The sequence below is a fragment of the Setaria viridis genome, chromosome 8, assembly GCF_005286985.2.
Source record: "Setaria viridis chromosome 8, Setaria_viridis_v4.0, whole genome shotgun sequence".
NCBI lineage: Eukaryota > Viridiplantae > Streptophyta > Magnoliopsida > Poales > Poaceae > Setaria > Setaria viridis.
In genome coordinates, this window is record NC_048270.2 from 27,359,926 (window position 1) to 27,382,020 (window position 22,095).

Sequence of the window (22,095 nt, forward strand, 5' to 3'; positions counted from 1 at the left end):
TTTATCATGAAGGAAAGTTGTATAGTCTTGAATTCAAAAATTTGCATCACTAACCTCTGCATTTACTAAATCGTAGACAACGGAGCTCCAGAAGGGGAATTCTTGGAATTATCTGAAGGACCTTCAGAGTTTGAGGAGATTGTTGAATTGATCCCCTGTGAAGCCGGTCCATCGGGCAACGCTAACATTTTTACAGATCAAGGCAAGCCCCGGTGCATCTATACCTATCTACTTTGAAGTTATTATTTCACGTGTCCAATTATTGGTTATTTTTCATATGAATGCATTAAGTCTAGGAGTTGGTTGAAACCTATTCTTGTCCATGATCCTACCTTGTTTAGAGGACATCTTTGCCACTTGTTCACTAATTAGTAATGAACTTATGCTTAGCAATGCTTAGATACTTCAAGCAACTTGATTGCTTAGCTCTAAGGTAAATTGTTGGGTCATACATATTAGTTAAGGAAGGTTAGCTTGGAAATTTGAAAAGCCGACAGAAGCTAGAGATATTAGTTCTATCTGCAAGGTTAAATTGGTTAAGGCCTGGTCGTTGTCTTAACCTTTGATCAAGTGAATATCACCTGGTTGCTTACTGGGTATGGGATCAGTAAAGCCCGGTAGGTTAGTTAACTCTCTGATCGGGAATATGTCGTACCCGTGCTTGACGTGCTGGAGAATGGCAGGGGCGTAGCCTGAAACTCACATGAAGATCGGGCTAGACGTGGGGTCCCATGTGGGGGTGCGTCCCTGGGTTCAGGTAGTCTTATTCCCAATCTTTAGGTACGCTAATCGAAGGGTCGTTATGTACAACCTGGACAGTTGTACATAGCTAGTGGTCAGGGTGCTCTTCTGCAGGATGTAAATTGATCCGGATCGCCGTAATTGTCGATTATGAATGAACTTGATCACCATTAAGCATCGTAGTGTAATCTAGTGAATGTAATGTTTTTCTTCCGAAATTAATATGTTGTATGACTTAATTCCTACTGATTGCAAAAGTATTTCTTTTCCATCATCTAGACTGGACAGGTAACAACTCAATCTGAAATAAAGATAAAGTTAAGGTTTCACTTATAGTAAGCTCTTTTAGCAAAATGTGAGTCAGCTAGTAAACTAAACAACTATCATTCAGTTTTGGAAAGACTATTATATTGGTTAGTCGGGTTAGTCTTGCTGAGTACCCCGTACTCAGGGGAATCCTTCATTGCTATTTCAGAGCCACAGCAGGAGTCCGCCGAGGAGGAAGCCCCAAAGAGCTAGGGTATTTTTACGAGTCTCACAATACCCTAGAAATAAAACTCAGATGTTTATCTTTCACCTGGACTGGTTTATGTTTTAAAACTCTTAGAACTGCTCTGACCTGCATTATTAAGTTTGTTTCAAACTATGGTCTGTAATAATTCGCATCTCGGTATGTGTGTTAAAATGTAATATTTGTTGATACCTTCCCATCGTGGAAGCGATTCTAATGTATGGCTATGGGACACATCGTGGATATTTCGAGGAGTCCTAGGGACACTCGACGGACTACCAGACTTATACTATTTTAAGTGCGTTTCGGATAATTGTTGTTCCGACAGCGATTAGGCGCACTTAAACCAGTTTAAGTTGGGCGGTTCTGCCACAGCTGGTATCAAAGCCATAGGTTGGGATAATCAACAGATATTACTGTTTAAAAATTGAAACTCTATTTTAAATAAAGAAAATGTGTCTTAGGTGGCAATAGCATTAATTGGTTGATTGTTTTGCAGATGCTAACTGTTTGTTGCGTGTCGCTAGTATTCGATAGCATATTATTAGGGAGAGATTACGATGCCACCAATTTTCCTACGAGTGTGTATATGAGTCTGAAAGTACGTAGGAATCATTGCATCATATTGCATAGCATGTTTTAAAAAATTTTGGGTTTGGTGAGTGCCGTTAGACCTAACCCTACTTCTTTTATCAGATGTTCCAAGAGGGGTATACTGATCAAGATGGGTGGACCTGGAAGCACTATCTGGACAAACCTGGATTTACACAAGTGTTGTGGAAGACACTTCAGGAGTTGGGATTTCATAATCCTCCTGAATATTACTGGAGGAAGGAGGACACATGCCATAAGCAGTATTGCACTGTGTACGTCCATATTCCCGATGAAGATACAAATCCTAACTAGCATTTGGAGGAAGTCATGGAGCAGGGCATTGAATTCAAGGACACTATTGAGAGGGCAGCCATGACTGCCCTCACAGAGTTATGTGAAAAGCATAAGGTGGAAATAGGGTCGAGTTCTGCTCGATTCTATCCCATAAAACATCAAGATGATGGTATTTGGAGAAGAAGGATTAAGGCATTAAAGAATTCATCCCGTGTGGAGCACGATGTCCTGGTTGCAACCGCCTCGGATTATATGACGGCTATGTATAATCTTCATCAATCATGTATAAGGGAGTATTATAATCAAAGGAAGAAGAATGAAGACGCCAAGATGGAGGTATGTGGTGCCAAACATGACAAAGAATTGTGTAAGAAGGCGGCACTAGACCGGGAACATGATATGGAAAGGATCATGAGGGAGCAGTCTAAAAGAATAGATGAGTACGAAGAGAAGCTAAGAACAATGCAGGAGTATATGGACGCTAGCAGGAACACGTCGGAGAGAGCACGAGAGGCAGCTGAATCAAATGTTAATAGACTTGAGGCAGAAAGGTTTCAGCAGCTAGATGAGATATTATCCCTCCGTCTGGCATTAGAGGAGATGCAGGCTCAGGTACCTGCTCAAAATATGGTAAATGTTCCACCGCCTCCACCCCCAGAAGAGCCACAACCACCAGCCCTGGATGAGGGAGATCAGTTTGTGGATGTTGTAGGTGTCGAGGCTGACGTAGCTCCACTTGCAGCTCCCAAAATTGACCTTTATGCCCATGAGAATCTGGAAGGATTTGATGTTGAAATGGAGGATAATCTAGGAGAAGCTCCAATGGAAAATCATCAATTTGCTTGGGCTAATGCAAATGCTGACGGATTTGACCCACAAGGTCATGGTCCTATAGAACAATGGGAAGAAGCCGAGCATGAGGGCGAGGGAGAAGAAGAAGAAGAGGAACCGGAAGAGTTTGAAGGGAATTATGGTGTCAGTACATCCTCATCATATTCTTCATATACGTCAAGTGACCCAGGACCAGAATCGGGAAGTGAGAACTCGGTCAATCAACCCCCATCTGTTGCTCCTCCAGGACAGACCCTAATGACAGTGGATCAGGACATACTACAGGCTGCTATGGCAAGGCTGGGGATAAATGTTGCGGAACTGGGCATTTATTCATATGGTGGCTGAAGGGTGACCATGATAAGAGGATGTTGCTTAAGTTCATGTAATATAAATAATGATGTACTTAAGTATGGTTTGTATGTGACTACAATAGTTGTGTTGATAGATGTGAAAAGCAAGCATATTTATGAAGCTGGTGGCAAATTGTTGCTTAGATATTAATATTCTGATCGATTTTTGGCAGAATGACGGATCCAAGAGGTCCTCGTGCTTCGAGGTCAGGGAGCCATGAGGAGAGTCTACCTAGGGCCCCGACACTGGCTGATGCTATAGCCAGTCTCATGAACTCGGGAGCCGAGCAAGCCCGGCTGCTCCAAATGATTGTACAGAATACCGGGAATGGTGGGGGTAGACGGGATTCAGAACGTGGTGTAACCTACACCCAGTTTCTGGAGACCCATCCTCCGGTTTTTCTGAAGGCCGAGCACCCGTTGGAGGCAAACGAGTGGCTTCAGACTATGGAACAGAAGTTTCGAGTGATTCCGCTTTGCACCACCACTCAGAAAGCAGAATTTGCCGGACTCCAACTCCAGGGTCTCGCCGGAACCTGGTGGACTAGTTACCTAGCAAGACAACCTGTTGGGAAGGAAATCACCTAGGAACATTTTAAGGAAGCATTTCGTACATAGTTCGTACCGGAGGGAATTCTACGAATGAAGCTGGAGCAATTTCTGAGACTTCAGAAGGGGAGTCGCAGTATTCTAGAATATACAAATGAATTTGATCACTTAGCTCAGTATGCTCCAGAACATGTTAACACAAAGTCCAAGAAGAGGGACTGTTACCTCCGGGGACTCAACGCAAGGATGCAGGAGAAACTGTCTACCTGCACCTTTGCTGACTATAGTTTTGCGGTAAGTGTGGCCATTACCGCGGAAGAGAAGATGAGAATTCTAGATGAAACCTTGAAGAAAGAAGAGTCTTTAAAAAGGAAGAATATTTCCTTTGGGACATTTGGGAATGCCCCGCAAAGAATGAAGGTTGTATATTGAGGTCCTCCTCGACCTGCATATCGACCTTCTTTCCAACAGAGACCATTTCAATCTTGTAGTGCCAGAAATCCTACCAATAATCCTGACCCTATAAGTGCGCCACCCTTCGAATTTCGCAGTCCTACTCCCCTAGGGAACCCGTAGGTTTGTTTTAACTATGGGAAGCTGGGTCATTTTGCTCGGGATTGCCATTTTCCCAAGGTTGGAGGAAACGTGAATATGAAAGCTCAAACCTCTGGCCAAGGCATTGGTCAAAAATTGGTTCGGCGAAAGTTTCTGAATGCCAAGACTGGGCAAGCACATTACATGAATGTGGAAGAGATTCCAGAGGGCGAGCCTATTCTGGCAGGTACGTTCCTCATCAATGACTACCCTGCCATGGTTCTATTTGATTCAGGTGCATCACATACTTTCATAAGTAGAGATTTTGTTAAGAGGCACCAACTAGAAGTACACACCTTAAACACCAAATATGCTATCCAAGCCACTGGAGCTACCCAAAATACGAACCAAGTAGCTCGCAATGTGATTCTGAATTTAGAAGGTAATAAGGTGGGTGCTTTTCCTTTAATTTTGGAAGATCAAGGAATAGATATCATTTTGGGGGTAAATTGGATGAAAGAACATAAAGTTCAAATTGATGTCGATAACCGGATCGTTAGTTTGAGGGATACACGAGGACACCCCTTCAAACTCCAATTACCCGCTCGTTCCTGTTTGGACTAGATGGTTAAAAAGACTAGAGAAGTAACTCTAGAATCTATTCCCGTGGTCAATGAGTTTGTAGATGTGTTTCCTGAAGATCTTCCTGGTTTACCGCCAGATAGAGTGGTAGAGTTTACTATTGAGCTACAACCTGGCACTGCCCCCATTTCAAGAAGACCATACAGAATGCCACCTAGGAGTTAGCAGAATTGCAAGTTCAACTCCAAGAATTACTAGATAAAGGTTTTGTTGGGCCTAGTACTTCACCGTGGGGCTGCCCAGCACTTTTTGTTAAAAAGAAAGACGACACCTTGAGGCTGTTTGTGGATTACCACCCCTTGAATGCGGTAACCGTTAAGAACAAGTATCCATTACCACGGATTGACTTGTTATTTGACCAGTTAGCTGGAGCCAAGGTCTTTTCCAAAATTGACCTTCGGTCAGGATATCATTAGATTAAAATAAAGCCCGAAGACATACCTAAGACAACATTCTCAACCAGATATGGGTTATATGAATATTTGCTCATGTCCTTTGGGTTGACAAATGCCCCAGCGCATTTTATGTACCTCATGAACTCGGTATTTATGCTAGAGTTAGACAAATTTGTGGTAGTTTTTATTGATGATATCCTAGTCTTCTCTAAGAATGAGGAGGAACATGCGCAGCATCTGCGTATTATTCTAAATAGGCTTCGGGAACACCAGTTATATACCAAGTTTAGTAAATGTGAATTTTGGTTGAAGAAAGTTCCATTCCTTGGGCATGTTTTGTCCAAAAAAGGAATTGAAGTGGATCCCGGAAAGGTCAAGGACATATTAGATTGGAAGCCACCAACATCTGTCCATGAAGTGAGAAGTTTCCTAGGGATGCCCGGATATTACCGTAGGTTCATTCCTAACTTCTCAAAAATTTCCAAGCCAATCAAGGAATTATTAAAGAAGGAAGTGAGATTTGAATGGAGCTCCGAATGCGAAGAATGATTCCAAATGTTGAAGAAACTATTAACTACAACACCAGTATTGGCTCAACCTGACTTGGAGAAATCTTTTGATGTTTACTGTGATGCTTCAGGAACAGGGATAGGATGTGTTCTTATGCAAGAAGGTAGGGTTATTGCTTACGCTTCTCGACAGTTGAAGCGACATGAAGAGCATTACCCTACCCATGATTTGGAGCTTGCTGTTGTGGTTCATGCATTAAAGATATGGCGGCACTACCTTCTAGGTAGTGACTGTCGTATTTTTATAGACCACAAGAGCTTAAAGTATATTTTCACTCAAATGGACTTAAATATGAGGCAGAGACAGTGGTTGGAGGTAATTAAAGATTATAAGTTAGAAATTCATTACCATTCGGGTAAGGCTAATGTGGTGGCTGATGCTTTGAGCAGGAAGGCTCAATGCCACTGCACCAATATTCAATCTAGCCTTAAGACCTTGTGCGAAGAGCTAGAAGACTTAAGTTTGGAAATAGTAACATAAGGAACTCTCCAGAACATTATCTTGCAAGACACCTTGAAAGAAAGAATTATAACAGCCCAGAAAGAGGATCTATGGGTAAAGATGCTTCATAAACAGAAAGTGGAGGGCAAAATTTCTGAGTTCACTCAACACAAGGATGGAGGATTGTATTTCAAGAATAGGATTGTAGTGCCCAAGGATGTGAAATTGAGAAAGATGATTTTGGATGAAGCACACCTGTCTAAGTTCGCCATTCACCCCGGAAGTAACAAAATGTATCAAGATTTGAAGCATAGATTCTGGTGGGCCATGATGAAACCAGAAATTGCAAGATATGTGGCCGAATGCGATACCTGTCGAAGAATTAAACCGATCCTTCAAAAATATGCTGGTTTGCTTCAGCCTTTGGCAATTCCTGTTTGGAAATGGGAAGACATTTCCATAGACTTCATAGTCGGGTTGCCTACTACTTCAAAAGGGCATGATTCCATATGGGTTATTGTTGATCGACTTACTAAGTCACCCCATTTTATTCCCGTCAAAACCACATATCCCGTATCAACCTATGCAAAGATATATATGACCCGGATTGTATCCCTGCATGGGGTACCTAAGACAATTATTTCTGATCGAGGCTCTCAATTTGTTTCCAGGTTCTGGGAACAACTGCATAAAGTTATGGGAACTACTTTGATTAGAAGCTCGGCCTATCATCCTCAAACAGGGGGACAAATAGAAAGAGTCAACCAAATCTTGGAAGACATGCTAAGAGCTTGTGTCCTTACCTTCTCAAAGCTATGGGACGAATGCTTGCCCCTAGCTGAGTTCTCCTATAATAATAGCTACCAAGCTAGTATTAAGATGGCACCTTTTGAAGCTTTGTATGGTCGAAGGTGCCGAACACCTTTGAATTGGTCAAAAGAAGGAGAGATGACACATTTGGGGTCGGATTTGGTTATGAAAACTGAAGAAAAGGTCCGAAAAATTCGTAAACATCTTGAAATAGCCCAGTCCCGACAAAAGAGTTACTCGGATAAAAGGAGACGATCTTTAGAATTTCATGTTGGGGACTTCGTGTATCTGAAGGTATCTTCGATGAAGGGAGTGCAACGTTTTGGAGTAGAAGGTAAATTAGCTCCAAGATATATTAGTCCTTACAAGATTCTAGAACGAAAAGGTCCAGTGGCATACAAGCTTTCACTGCCAGACCAACTTGCCCTATACATGATGTATTTCATGTATCCTAGCTTAAGAAATGCCTGAGAGTTCCAAAAGAAATTTTAGAAGATCCGGAAGTTGAGTTAGAACCAGACCTAACTTATGAGGAGAAACCTATTAAAATTCTAGATCAAAAGACAAGAGATACGCGAACCAAAAGTATCAAGTTTTACACGGTACAATGGAAAAATCATACTCTAGATGAGGCTACTTGGGAACAGGCCGAAGAATTAGAATCCAAGTATCCCAAGTTGTTTGAAACCATTGAAATCAGATAAATAGTCATTACTGAACAACCACCCCACTTTCTTTATGCAGAATAAAGAAAGATGTTTTACCTGACGCGGTTTCCTTTCCATTCTCCAAACTGAGGGTTTAACGTTTGGAATCTCGGGACGAGATTCTATTAAGGGGGAGAGGCTGTAACACCTCATGTTAAGGACAGCCTAAAGGTGTCAATGAGAAGTTAATGATGACTTTTGGAGCAAAAAGAGGGTAATTGACTCAAAGTCAAATTCAAGCCGAATTTGACCAAAATTGCAATTTGAAATTTTAAATTCCGAAAAATTTAGCAAAAATATGAAGTTGAGGCTGAGGATGTTTAGAACTCAAAGGAATGAAGTTGGAGACTAAATCAAGTCTTAAACTCCTCAAGAATGCAGCTTAAAAAGGAAATCAATCAAGTTACTATTCCCCATCCGAAAATATGCAATTCAGAAAAACATAACAAGTACCCGACTTTGGAATTGATTTCTGCCTGATTTTCCAAGTAAGTGGGCAAAGGTGTCTGATTAGTAATGAAGTATGACATTTAATTAAGCCTAGTAGGATGTTGTTGACCATAGAAAGTGGAGGGATCAAATTTAAAATAGGACTCAAAGTCAGCACTCTGGCAGTTTTCAGCCTAGTTACTGAAACTGAATTTTTCCTAAGTCTGAAACAGCAGTGATTGACTATGTTTGGAGCAAATTTTAGAGAAATGTAGTGCAAAAGGTATATGAGTTCATGTGCAAAATGGAATCCTTGTTAGTTGTACAGCATGAATGGTTGATGGTTGAACTATATGGAGTAATATTAAGCTACTCAAATCGAGTCAAAAGAAGGGTAAATGACCCTGAACAGTGAACTGTCGAACTGAATCAAGGGATTCAGAACAATTCAGTTCTGCCCGAGATGGAGACTCAAAAATTGCGGCTCTAGGATGTTTATCTCGGGTAAAGGTTAATATATCAATTGAAGTACTCGAGTTTATCTACAAGTTTGCTTATAGGACTCCCGGACCGTAAGATTCAAAATCAACCGTTTTGAAGGTCTGAATTTTCGGAGTAAAAGAAGGGGAGGGGAAAACAGCAAAGGCAGAGATGTGTCCCTGCCGGTGCTTTCGCCGGTCGTCTGGTGCGATGCATAGGGACACCTCCTCACCCACGCAAGCCTACAGCTAGGCCATGGTGGCACTCATGCAAGCAGTGAAAAATTCATATAATTATTGTGCCCGCCGTCGCTCCTATACGTTTACCGCGTTGCTTATTTACCGCCGCAAGAAGAGCATGGCCGAGCCCCTGCCGCCGGCCGATTTCCACCATTTCACTGCCTCCCACTTCAATTCCTTCCACCCAAATCCCCACCAACACCTCGCCAACAACTGTGCCTACTCGTTTTCCAACTTCCCCGCCGGCGAGCTCTTAGCTGCCGCTATTTCCGTCCACCGCCGCCAAACTTCTTGCTCACGATGAGCACTTCCTTGCCACCTCTCTCTCTTCGTGTGATAGGTCCTAGGTAGGTCTGTAGGTCCCTAGGGAACCTTAGGAGGAGTCAAGCGTCGTGTTGGTGGTGTTGTCGTGCTGGTCCACGGGCGGCTTCTGGTCAAGCCGCCCGCCGCCATGGAGAGGCCAGCTCCGGCCGTCTCCCAGGGGGCCGCCGCCGCCCACGGGTGCGCCGTGGCCTGGGGATGCCTCCCCGGCCCGACCCCGTTGCTGGCGGGACGCCGGCCGTCGAGCCGCGCCGCCCCCTTTTGCGCCCTGCTTTTGGCGCGGGGAAGAAGAAGTCCTCGCGCTTGGGGCCCATGTGCTAGGGAGAGAGGAGGGGAAGAGAAGGTGGGCCGGCGGGTAGAATAGGAAGGGGGAGTAGAGTCGGTCCAGTAGGGCCCAGCGCGAGAGAGAGAGGGTAGAGAGGATTAGAGTGAGAAAAGTTGGGCCGGGGGTATTTGGATAATCTTAGGTTTTTCCTTTTATAGATAAATAGTGTAAATTTGGTTTTCACCATTTAAATCACATGAAATTATAGAAGTGTCCAAAATTAGTGAAACCAATTTTGTTAGGATTGTTTTATTTTCCTTTATGCATTAAAATTCTTACACCTTAGGAAAAATAATAAAATTTAGGTATTTATTTGATGCCTTTTCATTAAGGTATTTAAATAAATACTTAACCTTTATTAAATGCATAAAATATTGAATAATGTTTTCATATTCACAAATTATTATTAACCCATAGGAATTAAGTTTTTAGATTAGAAAATAATTATAATGCCTCCTAAAAATAAAATAAAAGGCCTAAGGTAGGATTAGTAAAGAAAATAAAAATGGTGGGTTAATCTTTATGGGTAGTTAGTGTTGGCTTGCAACTTTATCATGATAAGTTGTATAGTCACTTGTTGGCTTGCAACTTTATCATGAAGGAAAGTTGTATAGTCTTGTATTTAAAAATTTGCATCACTAACCTCTGCATTTACTAAATCGTAGACAACGGAGCTCCAGAAGGGGAATTCTTGGAATTATCTGAAGGACCTTCAGAGTTTGAGGAGATTGTTGAACTGATCCCCTGTGAAGCCAGTCCGTCGGGCAACGCTAACATTTTTACATATCAAGGCAAACCCCGGTGCATCTATACCTATCTACTTTGAAGTTATTATTTCATCTGTCCAATTATTGTTTATTTTTTATATGAATGCATTAAGTCTAGGAGTTGGTTGAAACCTATTCTTGTGCATAATCCTACCTTGTTTAGAGGACATCTTTGCCACTTGTTCACTAATTAGTAATTAACTTATGCTTAGCAATGCTTAGATACTTCAAGCAACTTGATTGCTTAGCTCTAAGGTAAATCGTTGGGTCATACATATTAGTTAAGGAAGGTTAGCTTGGAAATTTGAAAAGCCGACAGAAGCTAGAGATATTAGTTCTGTCTGCAAGGTTAAATTGGTTAAGGCCTGATTGTTGTCTTAACCTTTGATCAAGTGAATATCACCTGGTTGCTTACTGGGTATGGGACCAGTAAAGCCCGGTAGGTTAGTTGACTCTCTGATCGGGAATATGTCGTACCCGTGCTTGACGTGCTGGAGAATGGCAGGGGCGTAGCCTGAAACTCACATGGAGATCGAGCCAGACGTGGGGTCCCATGTAGGGGTGCGTCCCTGGGTTCAGGTAGTCTTATTCCCAATCTTTGGGTACACTAATCGAAGGGTCGTTATGTACAACCTGGACAGTTGTACATAGCTAGTGGTCAGGGTGTTCTTCTGCAGGATGTAAATTGATTCGGATCGCTGCAATTCTCAGTTATGAATAAACTTGATCACCGTTAAGCATCGTAGTGTAATCTAGTGAATGTAATGTTTTTTCCGAAATTAATATGTTGTATGACTTAATTCCTACTGATTGCAAAAGTATTTCTTTTCCATCATCTAGACTGGACAGGTAACAACTCAATCTGAAATAAAAGATAAAGTTAAGGTTTCACTTATAGTAAGCTCTTTTAGCAAAAGGTGAGTCAGCCAGTAAACTAAACAGCTATCATTCAGTTTTGGAAAGACTATTATATTGGTTAGTCGGGTTAGTCTTGCTGAGTACCCTGTACTCAGGGGAATCCTTCATTGCTATTTCAGAGCCACAGCAGGAGTCCGCCGAGGAGGAAGCCCTAAAGAGCTAGGGTATTTTTACGAGTCTCACAATACCCTAGAAATAAAACTTAGATGTTTATCTTTCACCTGGACTGGTTTATGTTTTAAAACTCTTAGAACTGCTCTGACCTGTATTATTAAGTTTGTTTCAAACTATGGTCTGTAATAATTCGCACCTCAGTATGTGTGTAAAAATGTAATATTTGTTGATACCTTCCCATCGTGGAAGCGATCCTGATGTATGGCTATGGGACACATCGTGGATATTTCGAGGAGCCCTAGGGACACTCGACGGACTACCAGACTTATACTGTTTTAAGTGTGTTTCGGATAATTGCTGTTCTGACGGCGATTAGGTGCACTTAAACCAGTTTAAGTTGGGCGGTTCCGCCACAACCAATTGATTATGATGGCTTAGATGAGCCTACACCAGTCTACCAGCGTGTAGATGGAGAAATAGCAAGTGTTGCTGGTAACTTACAAGTTCTTATCAATAGAAGGGAAGAAGACATTGCTGAAGCCAGTGACGATGAAGATGGTGAAGATGACACTGTCTTAGAGTATTTTAGTGAGAATGATAGAGATCCCATGGAATGTAATGATGGTGATTAGGTTAAATCTATCATTGAATTTGTAACTATCTTTAATTGGCTTTTGATGTTATGGAGATGTAATATAAAAATTCACCATTCTATAAAAATTCATACATTCATACATTATGGCAAGTCTATGATGTTGCTCACACATTATGTCAAGTCTGTGATCTTGCCAACACCTTTGATACATTCAGAGAACTAAGCTCATTTTCAGAAATAAGCCAACCAATTCATACATTCATACCACTAAGCTAATTCAGTCAAATTAACAACCAGGAGTGGCAACTAAGCTGAATCACTGCAGCTGTGGTTGCAGCTTCAGTGGCTCAGCACCTGAACCGAACTTAGCCACCAGGAATGCCAAAAACAAAGCAACAAGGATCATTGATCCACAACACTTAGTAACTCTGACTGCAGCTTGAACTTGCTTGGCCTCCTCCTTGGCTGCTACCTTGGCCTCAACTTGCTTGGCTGCTGCTCTGGCCTCCTCCTTCTCCTTCATCATTTTAGCATGCTTCACCTCTGCTTCATGCAGCAAAAGCTTTCAGTTCATTCTTCTCCATCTCTAGACCATGGTTCTTTCTACGTAGAGACTGCACTGCATCTCACAAATCAACAAGGATCTCAATCTGATGATCTGTTGGCTTTGGATCCAACCACACCCAAAACCTGCATCCACCCTCCTTGCAACCACAATAAAATAGCAAATTGTCAGACAGACTACAAATCTGACCACAACAAAAGAGCAATTTATCGCAAATCAACTCACCCGGTATCTGTAGCATGAATGGTACCTCCTTCCGAGATTCTCATCACTCCATGAGATCCACCTAGGAGCCTTCCACCCGCAGTAGCAATTGATAGCTGGTGTGTAAGCAAAGGGGGGCACACGATAGGAAATTGGAGAGGAGTTCCGGGGACGCTCCAGATCCATGGAGGTATGTGATGAGCTTGAGCCAACAGTTGTTGCCATGGAGCTCTAACCCTAATCGGGTGGTGGCCAGTGGCGCGGTGGGTGGTTTTCGATGGTGTGGGTACACGGCGGGGGCGGGTGCTGACCGGTGCCACGGTGGGTGGTTTCCGGTGGAATGAGGGCACAGCTGCAGCGCAGCGGTTGGTGGAGTGGGTGCACAGCTATGGCGCTGGCCGGTGGAGTGGGTACACGGCAGGGGCGGGTGCTGACCAGTGGCGCAGCGGGTGGTGGCCGGCGGGGGTGGGTGCTGACCGGGGGCACGACTGCAGCGCACAGTGGGGGATTTGGGGGGATTGGGGGGATTTGGAGTAGAGGCTGACAGGGTAGGTCCACCCCATCAGCTCTTCAAATGGCTGGACTCGGTCCAGCATGGTGTGAGGCTGACTGGTGGGTCGATGATGCTCAAAATTTGGTCAAATCCATGATTTCAGCTCATTTCAAATCTAATCTGAATCGAATTTTCAAAGCAATGTTGAAGTTCTACATTAAAGTACAATAATTGTAAAACTCGCACTCTAATGGTCATCATATGGTCCATATCAAGTGTATAAGTATACCAAGCATGTATATGAATCGAAGGGCATACGATCTTACACATCATATAGCTATGTGTGTTGATATAACCAAGCATCTATATGATCTTATGAATTGAAGTGCATAACTATGTGGTTGTAACCAATCATGCATTGTATGTGATATTAAGAAGTGCTAATCAACTTATTAAGTGTTTAAATTCATTCATGCACACACATTATATTTAGGTACAATGTGTATGTGTATAGCAACAAATAAGAGATCATGTATCTCTCCCTATAATTTGAGAGCTCAAATATTATCATCTTGCACATTTTATGTCTACATCAGAGAAGGTTTTCATCTTTCACATCTAATGAGTCTACAATTTGTCCTTGATATATGAAAGGAGGTTACACTATAAAAAACATCATTGTAAACCAGTATACTACCATAAAAATATCGTTATATAGAAAAAATACTTTGTATCCCAAACACATAGAAATTGATGTCAAATTCGTGTACAAACAAATATCATTTTACATTTCAATAGTACAACAAAATAATAGAAATAAACCATTTAGGTTTATTCTGAGAAAAAAAAAGAAAATAGTTTTCCAGCTCCCGCCTAAGGCTTCTGCTGCGCTCCGCATCCCCCGCCCAAATTTTGGTGGCTGCGAAAACCCCCTATTGCCCTCCAGCTTGACGGCTCCTAAAACATTAGACCAGGGACAAAATTGTAACTTCATCGAGGACTACATATTTTTGAAACCCCTCTGATCTGGTTGAGACTAGCCGCAGCCACCTCATTTCGTTTCCGCCCACCCTAGATCCACTCTGTCGCTGCCCTCCTGCATCCCCTCCGCCGCCGCCCTCCTAGACCCACTCCGCCACCGCCACCCTCGCATACAACCACTACGCTGCCGCCCAAATCCACTCCTCCGCCGCCTAGATCCAGTCAGCCGCAACCCAAAAATGCAACATTCGATGGAGATGGAGGAGCCGTGACCTGCGACGTCCACCCCACCGGAGATGGAGATGTAGGAGCCACACCACTACGTCGAGCTGCACCGGAGACACGACGACGACCACGACGCCCACCCCACCGGAGGCACCCGTCAACGATGCCTAAATGGCTGGCAGCATGACTTTCGCCCCCGAGCCCAGGTTCTCCTGATTGCTTCTCCATTTAGGGTTTAGGATTTTGTTCTTCAGATTTGCTTCCCTTGTGTAGCACTAAAACGTCTTGTAGTTCTCTAGGTAGGCCTTCTACTAGATACGGTTTAGGTTTAGGTTTTAGTGATCAATTGGACTAAAATTTGTTTACAAATAGGGTACTATGAAAGGCTACGGGCCTTGCAAATCGCGAACAACAACAGGAAGATGGAAGCCCTCGGTATCCGTACCTTGGCCTCTTCTCTTCGTAATGCAAGTTCTCAAAATTTGAACAAGCAAACAGACAAGAATGTTTCTGGTGAGGGGTCAGATTCATCCGAATATCTTCCTGGATCTGAAGAGGGCCAGGAAGACGATGATGGATGTGTTAATACTAACTTAGAAAAGGTCTCTTCTCAATCTTGGTTGGGGTTTTTTACATCACGCTATCCGATATATATTCTAATGCTTATTTTCATTCAAGTTCTAATAACAGATTGCCCCTTGTGTGTTAGGAAACTGAGAACAATAACAAGCAGGGTAGACCAACCAAAAAGAAGACCAAGATGCCTCCAGGTGGAACGAAAAGGGTGAGGGCAACTCCAGGAAGCTATACAGTTCCTGGAGTTTCAACAAGGTCTGGAAAAAAGTACAGCACCAACTTCCAACAAGACAGTGGTGAGGATCAGTTAAATCCATAACCTTGAGAACAATGGCATAGCCACTGTGGTGCAAGGCAAAGAAGAACATCATCCCGCAAGTCCTGTTCTGGACTGGTCTGTTTTTGACGAGCAAACTAGTGCAGATGAACATGCGGTCTCTGAAGGCAAGTAACAGATCATGCATTCTCACATTCTTTGATTTAACTGTGGACTACTATAACACTCTCAGTGCAAACTTTGTAGGTCCACCACATGCTCGAAGAAAACCAAGACCGCCAACAAAGGGCAAATTGCTAGACAATATGACAAAAGCTATGGGAAGAAGGTTGCCGATTGAAATTGCTCCAGGGAAGAAAAGGCCTGAGAAGCCTGTACAAGCTGCTAAGCTAGCTTCAGAGGCTGGACTTGTCATTAGGTCCAGCATGCCTATTCTAACTCATTGGAAAGAATACAAGAAGGATGAAGAAGCCCATTTGAAAGAATTCATGGGCCGTTTATCTGTAAGTAAATTGATACCTGCCATATCTATTTGGCACCTTCCATAAGTCATTGTATCAAATGCTAAGAGCTAAATCTCATGGCTGATTGACTTTTACAGACAAGGTTGGCAGTTGATGAAAAAGATGAGCCAACAAGGAAAGCATGCACCAATCTACTCCAATCTGGGGTACGCCAGAGTAGATATTTGTTGAAGAAGAACTACTTCATCGGTGTACCGGCTAATCAAGTCAGAACAACTTCCCCTGTTTCGAGTCTGACTGATGAGCAGTGGCTTGAACTCGTGGATAAGTGGTCTAGTGCAAAAGGGAAGGTATGATGTGCTAGAAGACAACAACTTTTCTGTTCTATCTATTTTATCTGCAACTTACATGTTTGCCTTTCAGGAAGTAGCTGAGAAGCACAAGCGCAACCGTACTAAGGTCAAACACCATCAAGCGATGGGATCTTGCAGCTACATCTCACACTTGTACACATATGTAAGTGCTAACAATCTGGTACAATACATTTTCTGTTTTTGTGTAGATACAAAAGCTAAATTTTTTCACATTTCTTGCTCAAACTAAATACAGAGGGAGAGAAACAAGGAACGAGAGGTCAGTGCAGTGGAGATGTTCAAGGAATGTCATACCAGCAAGAAGAAGGGTATGACCGATGAAGTCAAAGAGACAGTTGTAAGTCCCTACACATGCTTGCTGGATGGTTTGAGTACATACATCTTTTCTATGTTCATAAATGATTGCTGGATGGGATTAGCACATGGAAAGGATGCTCATATGGCTGCACGATGTGTGGATGGTCCTATCTGTGCTTGTGAAATGGAAAGATGTTCCTATATGCTTGCTGGGTGGGATTAGTACATAGAAAATATGTTCATATATGCTTACACCTATATTTGTGCTTGGATAGGATGTTCATATCTGTAATGTGTCATGGCAAGTTAATGTCTTTGCTTGAAACATGAATTATGTATAATTAACTTATCATTTTTGCATGTTTATGGTGTAGAGCAGGGGCGGATTTGGGCCCCGGGCTGCCCGGGCTGCAGCCCGGGGTGAGGCCCATGAACAGTGGAAAATTGCTTCATAAAAATGGCATAAAAAGGCCTATCAGCCTATTAGCCCACCCCGAGAAGGAGAAAGCCCAGTAGGCTGCCAGCAGGCCGTTGCCCGTCGCGGGCCTCGCGGAGTCGCTCTAGCTGGCTAGCAGGCCGTCGCCCGTCGCGGGCCTCGCGGAGTCGCTCTAGCTGGCTCTGGCTTGTACTGGTTCGCGAACTCACCTGGCCCGTCGCCCTGTGCCCCTACCTCCTTGACCGCCTCCCTCCCGACTCACTCCGCCAGTCCGCTGCGCCACCACCCGCGCGGCCACACCGCTAGCCCTGCGCGCCGCCACCCGCCGCCGTCCCCAGCTCCCCGCGCGCAGGAGGTAGGAGCCCACATCCACCCGACGCCCGCGAGGCCGCGATGACCGACGAGTCCCGGCCCTAGGCTCCGGAGTCCGGCCGGAGGCAGCGCCGCGCCTGGCCGCGCCTCCGCCGGCCGCGTGCGCCGCCACCTGACCCCAGCGCCCGACAGCCCCGGCGCCCCGCCTGGCCGCGCCTCCGCCGGCCGCGTGCACCGCCACCTGCCCTCGGTGCCCGGCGGCCCCGGTGCCCCACCGTCCACCGTCCCCGGCTCGACGGCTCCCTACGCGCCAGCCGCCAGGGCCCAAATCCGCCCGGGCGCCCGGCGCTCCTCCGACCTCCGGTGATCCGGTCTGCCCCTGGCCGTCACGCGGCGGCGCAGCCGGCCGCGCCCGGCACCCCCGCTGGCTGCCTGGCCCCTGCCTGGCTGCCCCCTGCGGCCGGCCAATGCCCTGCGCGGGCAGCGCGGTGCCCCTGCCCGGCTACCCCCTGGCCCCTGGTGTCTGGGCACCTGGCCCCTGCGGCCGGCCAGTGCCCTACGCGGGCAGCGCGGCGCCCCTACCCGGCTGCCCCCTGGCCCCTGGCGCCTGGGCGCCTGGCCCCTGCGGCCGGCCAGTGCCCTGCCCCCAGGCCTGCTGTCTGCTGAACTGCAATCTGCAAGTGTTGAGGTTTTTTTTTTTTGAAAATTGCTCTATGATTGCTACTGCCTACTAGCAAAAATGCAAAATCATAAATATTTCATTTCATTGACTGATTGAGCAGGACTGGTATTTGAGTGATTGAGTCTTACTTTGCAATTGCAACATTTCATATCTTAGAAGTTAGAATGGAGAAATACTATGCTAAAAAAGATGCAACAAAGAGCGGTGGTAGTGCCAAAACTATAGAGAGCCGGGTTGAGCAAAAAAGACCACAGATTGAACTTGATATGAGAGATATAGTTGCTGATCTAGGACAAAGGAAGCCAATTGATGATTTTCATCATGACATTAGGGATGAGGAAAGAAGAGCATATCTACAAATAGGTCCATATAGGCCAGCTGGTCATAAGTTTCCAAAAACGAAAAAAGATGGTAAAGGTCAATCAAGAGGATTTGTTGGATCATGGTTTGATCAATTTGATTGGTTAGAGTACAGTGTAGCCAAGGATGCAGCTTATTGCTTTTATTGCTATCTCTTTAAGCCACAACAAGTTGGGTTTCATTCTAATGATACATTTACCAAAGTTGGGTTTAGAAATTGGAAGAATGCAAAAAATTGTTTCAAGGAGAATGCTCAATCAATTGATGGCTTTCATAATAATGCAAGAAAGCGTGCACTTGATTTCAAAAATCAGAGGTAAAGTGTTGAACATGTGTGGACTGTTACAATTGCAGCAGAAGAGGAGGCATATAAAGCTCGTTTAAGTATCATGTTAGGCATTGCTAGATTTCTCCTTTTGCAAGCTCTAGCCTTTCGTGGACACGATGAGTCTAAAACATCAAGAAATAAAGGGAACTTTATGGAGATGCTCGAATGGTACAGAAAGAAGGATCCTAAGGCTGCACTTGTGACTGGTGAAAATGCTCCAGGGAATAATCAAATGAGTAGTCCAATGGTTCAGAAAGATTTGGCTAGGGCTTGTGCAGAGGAGACAAGTGAGTTAATTAAAAGTGAAATAGGAGATCGTTGTTTTGCGGTTCTTGTTGACGAGGCTCGTGATGCATCTATTAAGGAACAGATGGCTGTGGTTGTGAGGTATATACCTTCTCTCTATTTGGTTATTTTATTGGTTTTGTTTTGTTGCGTTCAAGTAACACTATTTTCTCTTTTCTCTTGTAGGTTTGTCAATGATAAAGGAAGTGTGATTGAGAGGTTTCTTGGCATTGAACATGTTTCTGACACCACATCAACTTCACTAAAAGAAGCATTGGATACTATGCTTAGAAGATATGGTCTATCTATTTCCAAGATTAGAGGGCAAGGATATGATGGAGCTTCAAATATGAGAGGACAATTTCATGGGTTACAAAGACTAGTATTGAACGAAAACCCATATGCCTTTTACATCCATTGTTTTGCTCATCAATTGCAGCTTGTGGTAGTTTCTGTAGCTAAGTGTTGTGGCTCAACTTTTGATTTTTTTCAATTATGTCACTTCAATCGTCAATGTTGTTAGTGCTTCTTGCAAGAGGAAAGATCAACTCCTTCAAAGTCATCATGATAAGCTTGTTGAGCAGTTAGATAGTAGTGCTATTTTTTCTGGGAGAGGGAAAAACCAAGAAACTAGTCTTGCTAGGCCTGGTGATACACGGTGGGGTACACATCACAAAACATTGGCACATCTTATGATCATGTGGTCCTCTGTACTGGAGGTGTTGGAGAATATTAGTGAAGATGGAACTGATGGGGAAAAAAAACTACAGCCTCTGGATTGATTCAAAGAATGGAGTCATTTGAATTTGTGTTCATATTACATCTTATGATTAGAGTATTGGGGATGACTCAAGACTTGTCACAATGTTTGCAAAAGAAAAATCAAAACATTGTTCGTGCAATAGGATTAATTGGCTCTGTGATGAGAAATATGAATGAAATGAGGGAAAATGGTTGGGATGCTCTTTTTGAAGAAGTAAAGGAGTTTTGCCTCCTCAACAACATAGAAATTCCTAATATGGAAGATATGATACCAGTTAGAGGTCGTTCGAGATGTCGTGGTGCTAAACTAGTGAGTTACTACCATCATTTTCATCATGGAATTTTCAATATTGTGATTGATAAAGTTTATTGTGAGTTAAACAATCGATTTCCAGAAAGATCAACTCAACTCTTGAGATGCGTTGCTTGTCTTGATCCGAGGGATTCTTTTGCCAACTTTAAAGTACAGAAGTTAGTTGAGCTTGCTAAGATTTATAAAGATGACTTCTGTGATTATGACTGCATAAAGCTTGCGGGTGACCTTCCTATATTCATTGATGAAGTCAGAAATGATGATAATTTTGACACTTGTATTGATCTTGGGAACCTTGCTGAGAAGATGGTTCAGACTGGAAGAGATACAGTTTTTCCTTTGGTGTATCGTCTCATTGAACTTGCATTGATTTTGCCGGTGGCAACAGCAACAGTTGAAAGAGCCTTCTCTGCTATGAATATTATCAAGACTGAACAAAGAAATAAAATGAATGATGATTGGTTGAATAATAGCATGATGTGCTATATTGAGAGAGATTTGTTTGCATCGATTGAAGATGAAAAAATTCTAAAGTGCTTTCAAGGCTTAAGAAACCGTAAGATGAATTTGCCAAACGAGTGCTCAAGGTGCATGTTGTTTACTTGTATTAGTCTATTTCAATACATAATGTTATCTTGCTTTATATAGGGCTGATATGTTGAAAATTTTAATGTAGAATTGAGGACGTCGGAACAAGTGGAAGTGGTGTTAATTCATGAATACATGTATGGTTCTTTTTTTATCATGGAAGACTCTTAATTTGGTACTTTTCTACCTTCAATATTTTATGTATTGTTTGAGTCTATTGGTTGAATTGTGCTCTTTGAAAAATATATTATATCTAATAGTGTATGGCTAGTAAGATTTTAAGCCTTATATTAGTTAGCCCGGGGCGGAGCCCGTTTCTGGATCGGCCACTGGTGTAGAGTGCCATGGAAAGTATGTTGGCCCAGCCTTCTAAAGGTTTAGAGACACCAAGATCTAGTACTGAAATTGTTTCCAAGGTTCTGTCACAAACCAGTGCTGCTTCTACATTCCTCAAGAATGCTGGTCTTGAAACACCAAGAAGCAAATCTCCAGCATCAGAAGCACAACTTCGGGAACAGCTACATGCAGAGAAGCAACGAGCTGATCTACTTCAACAAGAACTCGACACCCTGAGGAAGAAAGCTGAAGATACAGAAGAATCAATGGCCAAGACCCAAGAAGTTGTGCTCAGGACCCAGCAACAGATGGAGGAGTTCAAGAAGAAACAGGAAGCGAATGATCTGATCCTTCAGCGCATCTTGAACCTCAACTCAGGTAATAGAGCTACTTAGCTTGTTTGTTTCTCTGCAGTGCCATGGAGGTGTGCTTAGCAGTGCTTGGGAACTGATGTGTTTGTGAAATGGTGTTTGCTATGATGTGAACTTGTGTGAACTTGTGGTTCCCCTGTGTTTGGGAACTTTGGCTGTATGAAAATTAAGTTTGTGATGTATGAACCTACGTTTGTGCAAGATGTATGAACTTGTGCTAGATGTGTGAAAATAAGTTCCATTTCTAGAATGAGTGCAAATGGTATGGCCTGTGCATATATCAAATTCGTCAAATTTTTATGACGAAAAACAATGTTACGTAACTGTTGCCACATCATCGCTCGCATGCTGCCACGTAAATGCACACGAGAACGCCACATGTCAACCATGAAATCGTACACGTGTCAACCTCCCCATCATACACGTGTCGACCTCGTCATCATACATGTGTCGACTTGTCCATCATACACGTGTCCACTAGAACGCCGGTTGAATCAGTTCAGTGACGGGAGCAAAATCGTCATGTTTATAACTATATCTATGATGAAATACACCAAATCGTCACTATGCAACAGCTATGACGCTACATAGGTGACAAACAGAATTTCATCATAGCTTCGTCACAGATATGTTTCCATGACATTATTGGCCTTTACTATGACAAAAATGAATCGTCTTAGAACTTGACTTTTTTAGTAGTGAGAGT

General features: G+C 43.4%; 1 pseudogene; it reads left to right on the forward strand.

The window, feature by feature from the left end:
• The first annotated feature begins 18,891 nt into the window (after positions 1 to 18,891).
• On the forward strand, positions 18,892 to 20,770 carry LOC140220267 (uncharacterized; annotated as a pseudogene).
• Positions 20,771 to 22,095: the final 1,325 nt, after the last annotated feature.